General features: G+C 47.0%; 1 long non-coding RNA gene across 2 annotated transcripts; it reads left to right on the forward strand.

Moving 5' to 3' along the window:
* The first annotated feature begins 2918 nt into the window (after window positions 1–2918).
* On the forward strand, window positions 2919–16830 carry LOC116883997. 2 transcript variants are annotated; one of them, XR_004385808.1, is made up of 3 exons: window positions 2919–3186; window positions 10907–11078; window positions 13297–14135. It is a non-coding gene; the product is annotated as an uncharacterized LOC116883997 (long non-coding RNA). The 2 variants fall into 2 exon arrangements; XR_004385809.1 differs by having other exon boundaries at window positions 2959–3186; window positions 10907–11156; window positions 13297–16830.
* Window positions 16831–18512: the final 1682 nt, after the last annotated feature.

Below are 18512 nucleotides of genomic sequence, written 5' to 3' on the forward strand. Positions count from 1 at the left end.
TGGGACCGTTCCCCCGGCCTCACAGCCTGTGTGGGTTCTTCGTCCTTGTAAGAATGGACAATGCTGAGAGAGCACTGTCATCTTCGAGAAAATGGACATGGTTGGTCAGGATGCAGAAACACACACACACACACACACACACACACACACACACACACACACAGAGTTATGCAGCGAACTTAGGGTCTGTGGTCAGGCAGACCACATGTCCCTTCCTGTAGGTGAGAAGAGTTCCCAGAAACAAGCTTTTTGCTTTGACCTGGCTGGGGACAGCTGTGTTTGGGGACTGGGGAGACCTCCCACTTGTCTTTCTGACCGGATAGCAAGGATGATTGAGAAGGATCTGGGTGTCACTGTGGGCAATCACAGAAAGGTCATGGCCTGGTGTCAAATCTCCAAGGGAGAAACTCTGGCTGGCACATGGGGTCAGGGGACAGTGTCAGAATATCCCAGCCCCTAAGCTCTGAATACAAAAGTGGAACTCTTTAATTCCTGTGTAAACTTTGAGAAGGCAAACACTCCCTTACCCTCCTGGCTCCATTATAAGGAGCTGTGTTTGTACTGCCAACTTCTTGGGGGCTCTTCTGAGGTCTGCAGGGTTATTTTGTTGCTGTTGGTGGTGCTGGTATTGTTGGTATTTTGTTTTGTTTTGAGGGCAAAGCCGACCATCTCCTAGCTGCTTTAGTAAGTCCCCCCCCCCTTCCCCGCAACTCCTGTACTTACAAGCTTGTTTTAAAAAACATTCTTTGGTAGGAGCCTGGTTTACTGTGTCTACAGATCTGGGGGTGATTACTTTCCTACTGTTTCACAATTTTGGTTGATATTTGTTCGGCCTGGCTGGCTTTTGAAAAGCAATAGTAAGTAAGTAACTTCTGTAGACAACTGTGGTCTATCCCCTCCCTGCCCCATGCCCTAACCCTCTCGTCCTGTAGATCGTGCCTGCGTTATTGTCTCTGGTCCCTTGACATAAAGAGTTCTGTAAAAGAAATGAGTGGTAAATGAGGGCTCTTAAGTTTCTTTTTCACATTGAAAAGCGATTTCTTACTTGGTTTGTGGTTGCGGGTCACTTGGGAGCAGCTGAGGAGGGAGGTGTTAGCTGGGACCTGCCCTCATTCTTTACTCTTAATTCTACAGGGAAGAGAAGGGCAGAGAGCAAGTTTCTCTGATTGCCACAGTGTGGAGACTGCCTTCTGCCCAACTTTGTATCCCTCCAGACACCGCGGGGTTGAAATCCACTCTTCACGCTAAGGTTGGCCAATATTTGAAGACCCGTTTGTGTAAATATCAGGAACTGTCAGAACCCAGCAGCAGGAAACCCTACCCCCAACGCACATCAAGATCCGTTGTCCCTGCCCAAAACAACAGATCAGCTTCCTAGAAGGCCCTTGCTCAAACCTGGGAGTAACGTCAGCCTGCCCTCTGCCTGTGCGTATGAAGGCTGACCTTCTGAGATCAAACACTGTCCTGTCCAAGAGTCCCCTTGCCTGGAAATGTCCCTGCCTGGCGCAGATCGCTGTTTCCCTCAGACCCTCAGCAGCCTGACTGTCTTCCCAGGGTGACCAGCCCAGCTCTGCTCTGAGACACGGCTCTGCCAAAGTAAACCGCATGGCTTATAAACAGTTTAAAAATCATTTTTCCCTGATGAGCTAAGGATGCATAAGGGAGAGAGAGAGGAACTTCATTTTAAAAAAAAAAATAAATAAAAAATGGGTCTTTTAGTGTTATTATTAATAAAGTCATGTTGGTGATTAGATATTTCAGAGGTATCCAGGGATGTTTCAGAGGCCGGGGATGACCCGGAAGCTATACAGGACCCATCTGTGACAGAGAAGAATCCATAGTAGCTGTCGCACAACGGAAGCCCTGGAAGCAAAGCTAAGAACCCATCACGTGGCTGGGATGCCATATAGTATCCGGAACAGAGCTGTTAACCAGGGTCTGCTGCTGGCCCAGCACTTGCTTCTTCCAGACAAAATAGCCAGTTTCCCGGGATTTTGCAAGTGGCAGATGAGACCTGAATGGTTACACACCAGATCTTGGCAGGGATTTGTTAACCCTGTTTGCAAGGTTGTCCTAGACTGGATCACAACGTACATAGAAATGGCTCTGAAATTCCTTAATACGGCTTTCCATCTGGAAATTAACCTTGCAAAAATGCTAACAGGACTGGAAGGTGCCTCGGTGGGGCCAGATGACCATGGTAGCACACACATCTGCGAGCCCAGCCTTCTTACGGTGAGATGGGAAACCAAGACAAGAATCCACAGAGGCTTGAGGGCCGGCTAGCCTTGGAATGTGCAGCAGGGAACAATAAGAGTGTCTCAGACAAAAAGGCCCTGTGTGGTTTAATAGGACCAGCGGAGGTTGTCCTATGATCTCCACCCATGAGCTTCGGTATGCTTCCCCAACAACGTTAATAAGGAGGGCAAGGATAAGAACAGTGAGCGTAGACCAGCGGCAGCTGAACAGATAGATGGTACCATTTATTTGGTCCAGCCCAATGCCCTGCTAGCATCTCTGTTTGCTTTGTGTCTGCATGATCTGCTCCTCTCTGGGGGATGGAGAATGCAAAGGGACTAGATCTTACTCCAGGGTACACTCTTAGCATCGAAGCCACTGCAGCCTGTGGCAAGCACGCAGGAGGGTGGAGGAGACTGTCGCCTCTGCTGGACACCGTGAATCAGTGCTTGTTCTGCACTTACAATGCACATCATCACCATAGAAACCTGGCAAGAGCTGGGTAAGAGTCTGTGGGTTCTGCCAAATGAATGTTTTGCTGTTATGATTCGCAGCGATCCTATTAAATCACAAGGAGTGTTTTTCTGCTGGGCAGCAGATGCTGTCGTAAAACGCGTTCGTCCTCAGACTCGCACGCAGGCACGCAGCCCTTTGACCAGCCCCACCATGCGTGTTGACATAGGCGGGCTGCAAACGCTACCCACAGCTGTGGGCTTGCTGCAGGGACTCCCCTGCAACAGGTGTGTGTTTTAAAGGACCCTGAACCTGGATTTACAGTGGGGCCAGCTGCTGCCTTTGGGACTGACCATTTGTCACCTCTAGATGGGTCACCCTCCTCAAAGACTGGCTTGTTGGAAATTCTATCCTCGCCATGGGACCCTGTCGTAATTCTCATTCTGCTGGCTTCTGCTAGCATGGAGGGAAGAAGTCGGAAGGTTTGCCCAAGCTGTAAGTAACAAATCAAACCAAAGAAACAAAACACCCGCTTAGACCAGGCGGTACTGAAGCATTCCAGAGAGCTGAGAGCTCAGAGTCCCAAGGTTGGTTAGGAACCAAGTCCTTGCCTCCTCTGGCAGAGTCCAGAGGTGACACCGGGCTCTACTTTGTAGAACAGGCAGCATTAGCTCTAAACACCATGGCCGACTAAATGTCCTCCCCAAGAAAAATATTGCGGGCAGTTTCTATTCTGGGAGGAACTTTTGGTAAACAAAAACTTCATCTGAGTACCACTCATCACTATACTGAAGATGGGGGAAAGACTTAAAATAGCAAAATGTATTATTTTGGTTGGCTCAAAGCCCATGTTCTTCCACTGGCTTTGGGGCTTTAAGACCCACACTCCTAGAGTACTCTTGGGGCTTCCTAACAAGGTTTAACTTGAGTGGTGCCGGCCTGTACAGTTTTCTTTCTCAAAGTGAAAGCGACACGTGTTCAGAGAAGACCTGAAAGACCCCAGAATGTAAATCAGTAAACTGTTTGCAGACCTGACACACAATCTCCTGACCTATCACTGTGGGCCTACTGATTCGTGCTGTCCATTCCTCTTACAGAGAGACTTGGAGGAAATGTGGGGAAGCCGGGTCTCCAAATAACGAGGGTGAGAGTCAGATCCAGAAGTACAGATGTCAGAGCAACAGAAGCCAGAGGGAAATGATGACCTGGGATGCTGTGCTCTACCCAGGGTCCCTCTGTCCTTTACATCTGTGGCTCTTAGGTGCTGAGGATGGCCTTAGAGCACCTGCATGAGGTCCTGAGTTCAATCCCCGGCACTGGAAATAAAACAACTTACAAGGTCCAGGCAGAACTACTCAGCCTCCTTCAGGCTCAGGCACAAACTTTCAGAGATTTGTACAAGACTACAGGGGCCTTGGGAGATGGGTCAGTGGAGAGCGACAAACCCCTAGATTCATGGTATGGAGCTAAAGAGTCCTATGTCTCAGGACCTGCAGCTGCAGGGGTCTCGGAGTTCAATTGGCCGGGAGAAAGAGCCTCTCAGGCTCCGTCTCCCTTGGCTGACAGGGCTCTCACACCAAAGAGTGCATGGCTGGGCTGCTAATCGGATGGGTGTAGACCTTAGCTATGCACAAGAGGGTAGACTGAGGGTCTCGTGGTCTCTTTCCTTCTTCAGGAAATTGAAATTAGAGAACTAGAGTAAGCCTCAGATGAATGGGAGTGTCCATCTCTGCACGTGTTTGCTAGGGTGGGGGTGGGCCGAAGCCCCTGGGGCACTAGTTACAGGTCCACAGTGGAGATCCTGAGAAGCCTGGACTGTGTGTCTCTGGGACAAGCTTAAATACCTAAAGGAAAGGAAAGATGCCTGAATGGGATTTGGGGCTCTTTCTTCCAGGCACGAGAGATCCAGCCCTGGATAAACGCAGAAAGGACTCGCGTTCTTGGAAAGGTTTGTTTTGTTATTGTTCTGTTTGTTCATTTTTTTTTTTTGATTTAAAGTCTTAGCTGACTTAGAACTCACTGTGGGCCAGATGGGCCTCAAGTGCATAAAGATCAATCTGCCTTTGCCTCCTGAATGCTGGGATTAAAAGCATGTACTACCATGCCTGACTTTGGTGGCAAGGACCAAACAGACGGACAGTTCCCAGACAGGGTGAATTAGTTAGGGTTCTCCAGAGTAGCAGAATTTGTAGAATGAACCTCTCTCTTCCTGTCTGCCCCCCTCTGTGTGTGTGTGTGTGTGTGTGTGTGTGTGTGTGTGTGTGTAATTTATTAGAATCACTTACAGACTATGATCCAGTTAATTCAACAGTAGCAGACTGAATGGAAAGCCCAAGAACCCAATAGTTGCTCAGTTTCCAATGTCTCAATTGGTCCTCAGTAGATGCTAGTGTTCCAGAGAAGCAGGCTCTAATGCTAAATGGACTTGCTAGCAAGGCAAGAGCAAGCAGGCAAAGAACAAAAGCTTCCTTCTTCCATGAAACTTATAAAGGCTTCCAGCAGGTGTGGCCCAGACTATAGTTGTGTCCTCCCGCCTCAAGATCCAGATCAAAGGTGAGTATCTTTCCACTTCAAAGGTCTGGACTAGAAGCAGATTCACCCAAGCAAAAATAATGTCTCCCAGGTATTCCCTTCATTCCTGGATTGTAGTTTTTTTCCAGACATAGTCAAACTGATATCCAAGAATGGCCATCACACAGTGGGAGGAAGTGTTTTGGAAGAACCCTTTTCTCTATCTTTCTCAGCTACAGAGAACCACCCAACCCCAACATCTCACCTCATTTCTCCCTCTAGATTTCTTTGGTGTATTACAGAATATGCCAGAAATCTCTAGGACCTTCCACTGTCTTCCCGTAACCCAGAGAACTCAGAGTGCTGCTGTGCAAAGACAAGACTGCAAGTTCTCTTTGAAAGAATATTTAATCTCAAGACAGCATCAGCGAACCGCTGAGCTATGCAGGGGACCCCATCGTGTGACAAGGGACTCCATCTAGAATCCTGGAGAAAAACACAGGGAGCAGGAGCCGGTGCACAGCTCAGATGAAAAACTCAGCCTTGTGCTGGTAACTCCTATATGTGCTACGCATGGGACTACAGTCTGGATACAATAGCTCTCACAGGGCAGGGAACAAGCAAAGCCATGTCTGTTCCAGTCCCGTGTCTGTGGTCACCATCCATGAACCCTTGTGTGGAACCTCACCTGTTTTCCTATAACATGAGGATGTTGACCTCCCCAGATCCTGGGCTCAGTGAATTGGACAGAGCTATGCTCCAATTAGGGGGTTGTAGGCACCTGTAGGCTGTAGGCTGTAGGCTGTAGGCTGTAGGCTGTAGGCTGTAGGATATAGGCAGTGGTACCTCTCTGTGCTATATCCCCTTGGGGATACTTTAGGAGAACCCATAAAAGTTCTTATGAACCACAACCCAGGTCACTGAACCAGACAGCACAGAGCAGAAGAGGAAGCTCAGGGTGCCACAGGGGTCATGATCATCAGAGCAAAGAGCCACATACCCTTACAAGTGTTAGCGGATGCTCGGGTATTTTGTAACGCTCTGTATGGATTCCGGTGTTATCCACGGGAACTTTATTTGAAAGCTAGGCTCTATTTGAATCCTATGAATAGGATTCTTTTGAACATATATTTTGATTAAACTTGTTTATTCGTGACATTTTGCACTACTGTAATGAAATACCTAACAAGACTAACTTGAGGGAAGAAGGGTCTATCGACTCACAGGGTACAGTCCATCATGGTGGAGAAGGCACAGCAGGAGTGTGAGACAGCCGGTCAAATCGCCTCGGCCATCAGAAAGCAGAGAGAGATAGATGCTAACATTAGTTCATTTTTTTCTGTTTATTCAGTCTAGGACTTCAGCCTTCGTGGGATGATGCCACCCTCCTTCAGGGTCAAACCTTCTCAATCAAATCATGTGATCAGACACATGCGGTGGTGCGTCCCTAAGAGAATCCAAACAAAGGCAGGTTGCAGTGAGGGTGAACAGTCCTGATTACAGTTCTCTTCAATTTGCCTGTTTCACTGAATACCACGTGTTCTACTAGTTCCAATGGATTTCTTTTTAAGTTTCTCAAGTTTTCTGAGTAGACATCCAGGTTGACTGAAAGCTTTGTGCATTCAGCCTTCCTTGATAGCAGTTGTGACGATGGCTTGTGCATCACTCACTGTGGTACTCCTAAATACCAATATCAGAAGGAACGTCATTACCTTGTCCCCAGTTTGTACTCGGAGCTGTTGGAGATATGGGCTTCTCTCTCTGCCTCGTCTCTATTGGCAGACTTACTATTTTGTGATCGAAAAGACCGCTGTGTAGCTCAGACTATACAACCCAAGCTCCCTTTTTCATTTCAAAGGCCAGCATCCCATTTCCTCTGGATGTCTCTGTCCTGTGTCTAACGATCATCAGCAAAGGCAAGACTGACACAGGTCTTACAGTGAGCAGAACTGTCAACTTGACACAACCTATATTCACCTGAGAAAATAGCCTCTGGGGGAGGGTGTGGTTCTCTCCATCAGGTTGGATTGGAGCTAAAAAATTAGATCAACTGTCATTGCTTCTAATAATCTATGGAGATATTGAAAGCTTTCTTATTTATTTATTTTATACTGGTGCATATTCAATTCCCATATTTCTGGTGTACAGCTAGGTTATCCTTGGGAGTTAGTTTGACAATGAGCTGTAGAATTTTGTCTCCCCTTGCTTTGTACCTTCATATAAATACTTCCCTAAACAAGGTTTTTACTCACCTTCCTCTTTGTGTATGTGTGTACACACACACACAGACACACACACACACACACACATACACACACACACACACACCTTTGCATGTGCATGTGCATGTGGAGGCCACAAGTTGACATCAGGTATCTTCCTCTAACACTCTCTACCTTGTTATTGAGGTTGGGTCTCTCTCTCTCTGGACTTGGAGTTTGTCATTCAGGCTAAACTGGATGACAGGTGCCCACCACCCCCAGCATCCCCCCACCATTTCTGCCCCCAGCACTGAAGCACAGATACATGCTGCCACACCTGGCTTTTACGTAGGTGCCAGGCCCACTGGCCCTCTCCCGTTTGTGATGAGAACATTTTGTTTCTGGGTTTTACTGGCTTTATAAGCTGAGGTGAGCTATTTCCTTTCTTGCTAATACTGTGAAAAGTGCAGGCACACTGGGTTGGAATGTAAAGAGGACAAATAATAAGAAAAAGGACAGCAACCCTAAGAAATGTTCTCCAACTCAGGGCCCGGGGATGAGCACAGATCTCCCTCTTAGCTGCTCCTTTGAGGGAATGTGGCCGGGAATGAAGTATTCCTAGAAGAGAGCTGTTAAGACAAGACAACAATGTGCCAGCTGCAGTAAAATCACAGAATGGAAACGGTCCATTCAAAGCTGAGCATGAATATGAGACGAGCCTTTGCATGGTAGTGGCTCTTTCTGATTTCAGACTACAGGACAATGACGCTCTGGTGTTTGCTTGCCAGGAAGCAGTCTATTCCAAGGAGGAAACAAGTGGGATGGGTGTTAAGGAAGTATGCTTGCTGATTGTAAGCCTCACTGCCTGGGACTTACGCTAGACCTTGGGGGAAATCAAAGGTTTTGTTTCCCCATCTGCAGAAGGCATCAGGGACGGTCCTAACTCAGGATTAAAGCAGGGTATCCTACACAGCATGCTCAGTCCAGGGTCTACACCACACACTGTGTAGCGTTCGTGGTATCATCTGGTCGTGCCATGCTTCTCCAAGGGCTTGCTGGGAAGTGAGCACAAGGGCTAAGGCTGAGCAGTGCTGGGTCCTGGAGTCCTTGGGTGATAAGGATTTGTATTTTCTGATGAGAAAATGCAAGCATGTGTGAGCATGTGCTCCCGATTTCACTCAGAAGGTTCGGATTCTGCTTTAAGAATCTATATTCTGTGTGTGTGTGTGTGTGTGTGTGTGTGTGTGTGTGTGTGTGTGTGTGTGTGTGTGTGTGTGTGAGATTGGAGTTACCCTACATGGAGAATGATGCTATTCCCAAAAGCCATGGGTTGCCAATATAAAAAGAGGCCTACATTTCCCACAAAGATGTCTTTCAGGGGTGTCCCAAAGACACTCCCTAAACAATACAGACCACTCCCATTGCTCTTGATCCTCCATCATAACTCACCATCTTGAAAAACATGTAAAGCTCAGAAATGAGCGTTCTTATCTGAAACTGGGGTGGGGGTGGGGGTGGAGGCACTGAACTGGCTCCGTGAGTGGAGTGCCCACCACACCATCATGGAAGCCTTACGGGAAGACCCTATTGCTGAAGACACCACACGCGTTGGCCACAGGACATGGAGAAATCAAGTTGGTATTGACCAAGAAGAAGCTCCCCCCCTGCTGGCTTTCCTAGTACCAGGAAGTGCTGTGCAAGCTGCCGGGAGGCAGAAATCTACAAGTCTCATGCAGTTCTGAACCTAAAATAACAACCCGTATTGCAAGACAGGCCGGAGGGTAATAGGAATATTACGAGAATAACCAGCCATTTTCGGGTTAGACCCAGGTTCTGCTCTGAAAAAGGAAATGCATTCCCAGTATTGGAAAACTTGGCAGAGAGCCCCTAGTTGGGAAGTTCACAGACCCCCAAGGTGAATCTACTACTATTGTGTTTCTAAATAAACATGGAACCAAACTACTTTTTAAATTTGTGTCTCTACCCATCGACGAGTGCAGCTCTCAAAACCCATGAGAGCATTTCTTAGTACGCTGGATGGTGGTTAATGCAGAAACTTCTAAGTAGCCAGAGTGGAGAGAATACATGTTACTGGGGTGCTCAGATTAAATAAGACAGGACCCCTGCAGTCAGGAACTCACCACAGCTGTGCTTACCCACACAAGATCAAGCTAGTCAACATTCTAGCAGAGAGGGGGGAAGGGACTCCTGAGCTCCCAGCTCTAACCAAGAACCTATTAATAGTTGATGGCTTTTAGAGAAGAGTCGGTTTTCCATGTGGTAAGCTTACCCCTGGTGGTGTTAGTTGTGGACAGAATCTATAATAACCCAGAAACTAGCCTCTGGGCATAACCGCGTGGTATTATATTAATTGACGTGTGGGAAGGCCTTATTAGTTGTGGGTGGGACCATCCCCTGGACAGGGAATCCTGTACTTTATAAAATGAAGAAGGCTGAACAGGAGCATGAGTTTGCCTCTCTGTGTTTTCTGACTGAGGCTGTTTTATGACCAACTGCCCCAGTCAAGCCCTGGTGCCCCGAGTTCCCTGCCATGAAGGATGAACTGTGCCTTCAACAGTGATCTAGAATAAGTCCTTTTCCCTCTAATTTGTATTTCCCAGAGTATTTTGTCACAGTGACAGGAAAAAGAAATAGAAAATGTATATTTATACTATTTTACTCCTTCTGGAACATATGTTTGGAAGCTAACTTGAAACGCTCTGCAGGGGCTAACAGTGATCAGGGCACATTCTGCTGCATGTAAGACAGGGTTGGTGGGACTTGTCACTTATCCATCCTAAGACTTGAAGCAAGACCTCATGAGACCCCTAACACACATCTCTGATCTTCCTGCTGCTGCTGACTTCACTCTGGTTACCCAGTGGGCAGCTGGTGCAGATTCTGATCGATGCCTGCTTTCCCCTCCAGCATGATGAGGTGTGAACTGAAATCTCCTCAGAGACCATTCTTTTCTGACTGTATCCTCATTTTTGTCCCACTCAAAGGATTCCCAGATCGGGGGAGCCATTTCAGGCAGATGGTATTTACCAGTCCAGCCGGTCTGGAGACTCCATAAAGATGCTCTAGGGTTAAAGGAGGGGGATGAAGAATGGATTCGCATGCTATAGAGGTTACGATATCGATAGTATCTGGCATCTGCAAGTAGGAGACCAGGAAGAGCAGACGATGCGGTTGTGGTGGGGCTAAAGGTCTGAGAACCAAGGGAGGTGATGGTGTGAGTTCCAGTCAAAGAAAAGAAAACACACCCTAGGCCAGAAGCTACTGGCTTTCTGTTCTGCCCAGGTTCTAGGACTGGGTGAAGGGTACCACTGGAAGGTCATTCTGCTTTACTCAGTCCATCAGGTCCATTGCTAACATCTAGAAAGATCAGACGCCTGTCAGGCACACCTGGAAATACTGTTTGGTTATCTTGGTGCCGTGTGTTCCGGTCAAATTGACCTAAAGTAAACCTTACATCTCACCTCTGAACCCTTGGCTTTCAGATTCTGAAGTATGTCGGTCACGTTGGTGTTCTGTGGTTCAAAAATATTAAGCAAGAAATATTAAGAGATTCCGTTGGTGCGTCACAGACTGGACGTCAAGCAAACACAAGTCATCCCATAAAACACAGAGAGCCTCCAAGGGTTCCAGTTCCCCATCATCTCATGTATTCCGGTGAGCCTGATGTCCCTCTGTTCCCATGGCTACTTTTCTTTAACCCCACGCTGGAATTGGGAAATCTGGGGCGGGCAGGTGAATCTTTTGCTTCCCTCTAAGCACATGTTAGTGGTTGGTACCTGGTAGCTCCTTTCTTTAGGCGTGTGGCTGTCTCTTTCTTGACTAGAGTGAACTCTTGCAGTCTTTGGGGGTCTCTTTAAGAACACTGCAACATCAAGTCCGTTGCTTCATGGATCGCTGACGCTTCTGGGTAAACAATGTCCCCTCTCCCTGTTCTCTACCTTGGTGATCCATTCTCTGATGTGTGTCTCTCTGAGCCTTCACGACTCTCCCACAGAAAGGTTGACATCAGAGAGCAGCTCTCAAGGGCATGGCCTATCCGTCCAACAGAGCCCAGGTTTACACTGGACGTGATTGCTTTCCTAAGCAAATTTAACATGTGACACGCCTTGCCTCAGGTTGTAAAGTTACCTCTTGCTGCGGTAGATAGATGGAAAACACATTTGGAAGGTTTCCCATGGGGCCGTAGACACTCCAGGTGGCATTTGGCAAGGTAGGGCAATAAGATGGGGGGGGTGGATATAGCGTACAGCTGGGTCAGCTGGTTGGAAGTAACACAGCTCTGCTGGCTACAAATGTCCTCAGAGAGGAACCTAGGAAGCTCAACGGGACTGCAGGTAGACAAAGAGCTCCACGTGCTTCCTGAGGACTCGACCCAGCTCTCTGAAAGTGGCCACCCCTTCCTGTAGATGGGATCGGTTGTTCTGTGCCATCAGACAGAACACACCACTGAATGACATTCCATGAATTTCACCCCAATGTCTTGTGACGAGAGCTTGCAAGCATAACGGAAGACAGATAATCTCAGACTGTTCCCATTTATCTAAGCCCTCGGTCACCACTGGGTGCCACACACATGGTGCCTGACTGAAGATATGGCTTGGCTTATGATCTTTCACTCAAATGTGAGTATGAAAGTGGGGCTCCCCCAGCAGAAACCGTGCTGTGAATTCTAAGTTTGGCGCTCTCTGAACCTTTCAGTACACAGTGCCATCCTCATTCATGATACCCAGCAGTAGCTGCAGCAGCAACCAGCTGACATCGTAGCCAAGCACAGGGCCAGGAGGGTGACCATCTCACATTCTCCAGTGCACAGAGTTGCTTGGTTATGATGCTCCACAGGGTAGAGTCGTGCTGTTTCGACATCCATTCCTTTCAACTTACGATGGGTTTAGAAGGACGGTGCCCCATGCAAGCTGAGGACCACCTGTAGAGTACTGGCTTTATCACCTGCCAGTCCTGTGCTGTGAGCCTGTATCCAGCACCAAGACATCATCATATCCACCATAGTTCAGAGTAAGGTGCAGGGATTGGTTGCTTTCATTTTTCGTCGTGGTATTTAACTATTTATGAAGTGCCAAAGACTTTTTAAAATGACATGCTATCATCTATCATAGGAAGCACCATTTAAAACACATCAAAGGAACTGGGAAAGTCTGTAAAACCTGAGTTCGATCCCCAGAACCTCCTGTGTACAAAAACGAAAACAGAAAAGAAAGAAAGAAAGAAAAGAAAGAAAGAAAGAAAGAAAAAGAAAGAAAGGAAAGGAGGGAGGAAAGAGGAGGAGGGAGGAGGAGGAGGGAGAGAGAGAGAGAGAGAGAAAGAGAAAAGGAATCAAGTGGGGCATGATGGTAAACACCTGTTAGCCCTGGCAAGTCAAAGACAGATCTCTGGGGCTTACTGGTCACCTAACCTAGCCTGCTTAATAAGTTCTAGGTCCAGTGAGAGGCCCTGTCTCAAAAATACAAGAAGAAAAAAAAAAAGAAGAAAACGATGAAAGACAAAGAACTATTGTAAATGTAGTTCTCTGAGGAGCCTTCTACGCCCTCTTCACTTCCAAATAACTGAAGGGCGTTTCTACACCCTCTTAGCCCATTTTAGCTACTGAATAAAGACACCAAGACCTGGTGATCTTATTAACAGCTGCATGCACTAATAGCTGAGCAGATTGCAATCTACTAGGCTGGATTGGAACTAGGCTGCCACTATGTAGTCAAACGGTCCTTTCTGAGTCTTGCCCTGGCTTGCTCTGGCCCATGTGTGTCCTCATGGCTGCTCTCTCATTGCGATCCCATGGAGAATCCTCCTGGTCCATCCATTGGTTTCTCCACATCCTCTTCTCTTCCTTCACCTTTACTCTTCCATTACTTTCTAGGGTCCCATGACTAGGATCGGGAGTCCCACCCTATTTCTTCTGCCCAGCTCATTGGCTGACCGGCTCTTTTACTAACAAATCAGAAGTGATGGAAAACAATTTTTACATGACATTGAGACCAGAGATGCTTGACCTGGCCTTCATCTAGACTGCTGCCAGCTGTCTGGGCATGGGAATCAGTATCTGAAAACACAGTGCACAGAACCCATCCCCCAACGAACTATAGCTATATGATCTGCTGGCCTTCATAACCATACACATATACATAATGAGACAAACGGCAGCCTGCTAACTACAAGTCACTTCCCATTGTGAGGTCTTGAGAAAGGTTCTCTTCTAGAGGACTGAACGGTGGAGAAGACAAATTTCATGACCATGAAGAATCAAGCTTGATGCCCATGAAGAGTTGGTCCAATCAAACTGCAGCCTGCAAGGAAGAGAAAGCTGTATCTACAGTGTAGTGCTGGTCTGAGGTAAAGTGGATTCGTATTTAATTTCCCAGCAGCCTAATGGGAACTCTTGCCCTTGCATGGAGCCTTAAATTCTCCAGCTTATGAGGTGCTAATGGAGTCTCAGTTTTCTCACCGGGAAGTTGGATTTCATGCACATTCAGGGAGCAGGAAGAGAAGGAATTTGAATATAGTAGCGCCCCTTGTCCGTGGTTTCCCTTTCTACGGGTTCGTTTGCCTGCGGGCAATTGTGGTCTGAAAATATTAGGTGGAAAAGATCTAGGAAAAAAAAAATCATAAACTTTCAATTGCATATTGTTTTTAGTAACATACCAAAGCTCGAAGAACCCTTTTCCCCTGTCTGGAACGTGATTTACCGTCGTGCCCAGTGGACCCAAGTTGAGGTGGTTACCCACTCATTAGTAATCCGGTAGACATCTTCAATGACGTCACAATGATTATGTTCCAGATACCATTATTTTACTTAATAGTGGCCTGGAATAAAAGTATTTATTATAGCATATGATTTATTTTATTATTGTTATGTTTGGGATATATATATATATATATATATATATATACATACACATACACATACATACATATATATATATGGCTCATGGTCACCAGTTAGTAGACAAAGAGGCAGGGGTACCACTGAGGCTCACTAGCCCATCAAAACAGCACCAAGCACGATGTCATTTCTGCTTGGGCACACTGTCAAACAAATAATACTCTGTGATTCTAAATTTCCCAGCCTCCTCCTCTCAACATGCCAACTGTCTGTGCCCCTCACTGGCTTGTCACCTTATGAAGAACAGCTGGCTGTGTGTGTCTATGCACTACTCTGCAGACATTCCTGCCCCCCCCGCCCCCCACCTCTGGCTACTTGAAGGGCGGATTTTACTCTCAGTTGTATCTTTTTCTCTTCAGTTCTAGCTAATGCTGAACGTGAATGTTTTGCAGTCTGCACCCGGCTTTTAATGGAAATCTAAAAATAAGAACTGAAAGCCCCTGGCCTTATCAGAGGGTGCCTGGCTGTAGAGCCAGCTGCCCCGTTCTTCCTGTCAATAGGGCAGCAGAGCTAAAGACTGCTGAAGCAATTGAATGCTTCCGTGGACTACTGGGGAGGTCAGTACAAACAAAACAGAGAGAGACGAACGCTAATACATTTCCGTAATACCTCCCGTCTTTCATTAAACCCTGTATATATATTTTGAAATAGCAGGACCATGCAGGGAAAAAAAAATCCAATCAGTTACACCCATTCTTCTTCCGTCCCCTCCATCAGTTCCTGGAAAGTTCCATAAATTCAATTTTTGAGTAGTGTATCGGTCACAATGGCATCCTCTTAAGGAAAGAGAAAAACCTGCTCAGATTGATTTAAAACGGGCCTTGCGACCCCAGCAATGTTGATTAAGAAGCTCAATAGACTCAGAGGATGACTATAGGATTTCCACTCTATTGTCCTCACATCTGTGTTCCATCCCCTTGGCCCTCAGAGCCTCCCAGTTCGGGTCAGTATAGTTCTGGTCAGTCCAAGCACCATCTGGAGGCAGAGCTCTGCAGAGGAAGTCAAGAGCTCGCTGTGCCTTCCTATGAACACTGAAGCATCCCAGTTGCCGCCTTTCGGGATGGCAGCCTTCACCCTCCACTTCCCAGAGCATGGGCTGATGGTGGCTCATTGCACAGTCCTCCCCACAACCTCTCTCATTCAAAAAACACTGTCTTGGATAAGAGGCTGCTCTTCTTCCTGAGATCCAAGTGTTAGCCATCTTTTATCAGAACCTGCTCCCAGAGTGGAGCATTAAAGAAAGGCCCTATTTTCTTGATACTGGCAGATCAGTGGGGATTCACCATCTCAAACTGTCTTAGTTAGGGTCAGTGGGGATTCACCAGGAATTCTAGGTTCTGTCTCCAGAAACAAGACTTGATCAGGGACACCATAGTATAAACCAGAGATAATACTTTTTAGCACATGTCAGAGTAGGGGGGACATTTAGCAGCTTAGCGCCAGGGATACACAAAGGACTTACGTTTCATGGGTTGCTTGTGTTAGAGGGAAGAAACTGGAGTAGAAGTATCTGGAGGATCTATCAAACACGAATCATTAAAAACGAAGTAAGCATGTGCATCCCGGGACCTAATGGTGCTAGGGAAGTACTCCATCCCCTAGAGACATCAGGAGGCTTGGAGAAGTAGATGAGCTAAGCGAGGCTGGGGAAGTCACCAATCCAGGGTTCCACTGAAGAGCCTGGATGAGGGAGACACTGTCACTGAGAGGAACTTCCTGTGGCCATGGGAATGACAGGATCCTGTGAACAGGTAATGGGGCTTAGCTGTCAAAGGTCAGAGGCGAGCCATTCGCAGGACTAAAGATAGGTTGAGAATGGAAGCCAGTGCTGTACCTGCAGAGAACTGTGGAGAGGTTACACAGACCCCAGGTCCCTGGAGCAGCTAGATTATGGTAGCCAAGAAAGTTGATTTCTAAAGCAAGGAAACCAAGGTGCATAAGGTACTGAATGAAGACAGCCACCCATTCTAAGACACAGTTCAGTCTACAGATTGAGTTCAGGTCATCTACCCATTGACTAAAAGAAGGCAAATCGCCTTACAAAGGGGCCCTGCAATACAACAGTCCCTGGGTTGGAAAACTAAAACTGGCTGTCCAAATCCACCCTATGAGATGCTTTTATGAAGAACCCTGGAACAAGCCAGGCCAGAGTTCCTCTCTATTTTCCAGAACTGTCTCGAGTTCATTATGGAGTTAAGAGGCTGCAGCAGAGATTGGCCGTTCTGTAGAGCCAACAAGACTCTACTAGAACCTTTACACAGAGACTCTTGGCTTCGTTTGTCCAGTGGCTATTGGATCTTCTGGTGCTGCTCTGGGCCTGCTTAGATGCCAATAGCCCCAGTCAGAGGCAGATTTATGCTCCTCATATTAGTGCTGAGCACCTGGGGTCAGAACATGCAATCACAGCCAGGGTCAGTCTCAGGGTAGGTCCCAGGGTGGGACCACCCATCGCTGCTGTAGCTCCATCTGCAAGCGTTACACAATTCCTTCCCTGAAGGTTATGTGAGGTGGATGGTGGGAAGAATCTTCACATTGGATCATTGGCCAGTGTGTTGCTTAGTTTTATGTCAACTTGACACGAGTTACGGTCCTTTGGGAAGAGGGAACCTCAACTGAGGAACCATGACCCCACCCGATTGCCCTGTAGGCAAGTCTGAGGCTCATTTCCTTGATTGGTGATTAATGTGGGAGGGCTCAGTTCAGTGTGGGTGGTGCTACCCGTGGGCTGGTGGTCCTAGGTGCTGTATGAACTAGGGCTGAGCAAGCCATGGCAAACAAGCATTGCTCCACGGCCTCTGGTTCTGTTTCTGTCTTGACTGAGTGCCTTGACCTCTCTGGATGATGGACTATAAGCTGTATAATGGGATAAATCCTTTCTTCCCAAAGTTAATTTTGGCCCTGGCGTTTTATCACAGTGACAGAAACCTAAGACAGTTTGAGATGTAAAGGCTAGGCGGGTGCTTCTGCAAGGATTTATCTCTAGTTTGAAGTGCTTGTCAGAAATCCAGAGAGAATGACAGCTTAGTGTCACACTCCAATACCTGGAGGATGCATAGTGGTGCATACTCTCGTGGGAGCATTTAATTCACTAGAGAGTTCCTCATAGATGATGGAGGGACAGTCTGCATTCTGTCAAGGAATACCCCAACAGAAGCTACTAGGATAGATGTGTCAATCTCTCAGTAGATGAAGCAGCACCAGGCATATAAAATCAGTATTCAGCCTCTACGCTGATGAATTCTCTTTTATTCCATCCCTATAAGAAAGTTCAGAAATAACTCCACTATTACAAGACAGGCAGCGGAATGGTGAGTAGGTAAGCTATGCTCCCTGACTGTTGCTTTCTGCTACAGTTGATCTTCATTGCTAACTTGCTAGGATTTTTGTATTACCTTGGAAACACACCGGGGGGACATTTCCAGAGAGATTTAACTAAGGAAGAAAGGCTCCTCCCATTGAATGCTCTACGCCATCCCATGGATGTCCCAGAGATCCTAGCCTGAAGAAGAGGGAGGAGGGGAGACATCAGTATAAGCACCAGAGTCCATTTAGCTCTGCTTCTTGACTGTAGATACAATGTGCCACTGTGTTCCTATAGCACTGATTCCCTACTGAGCTGTGAGCCAAAAGGAGCCTTCCTTTCTTCAGTTGCCTCTTTCAGATATTTTGTTGTAATGGTGAGCAAGTTAACTAATACACTCACTTCTCTCACCTCTCTCATAACTGAGTCCAGAGGGACCTGGCCCATTTGAGCTATGTGCAGGGGCTTACTCTGGTCTGTGATGGTGGTAGCACCAGGCTCAACAACCATGATGAACAAGAAGTGCAGAGGAAATGTGAGATCTTGCAAGACAAACATAACCCAGAGGATGAGTAAACTCAGCCCCCAGTGATGTGGAGTATGTCAAGAGGACCCCTAATAGAGGCACATTATTGACATTTTTTTTGTCTCAGTCCCAAGGAAGAAGCTTCTGGAGGTAGAATATGCCCGATTCATCATTTTCTAGTCAATATCCTAAGTAATAAGAAAGGCTGACATCTGTGAGTGAAGCCCAAAACAGAAGAGGACTCTGCAGCAGATACAGAATGATACGTTGTTGGATTGGAATATGCATGTGTCCTACACCCCTCCATACAGATGGCGTTAGCCATACCTTTGTAGAAAAGGACACATTGTGGAGATTGGAGCTAGT

This window comes from Rattus rattus, chromosome 14 (genome assembly GCF_011064425.1).
Source record: "Rattus rattus isolate New Zealand chromosome 14, Rrattus_CSIRO_v1, whole genome shotgun sequence".
In the NCBI taxonomy this organism is placed as follows: domain Eukaryota; kingdom Metazoa; phylum Chordata; class Mammalia; order Rodentia; family Muridae; genus Rattus; species Rattus rattus.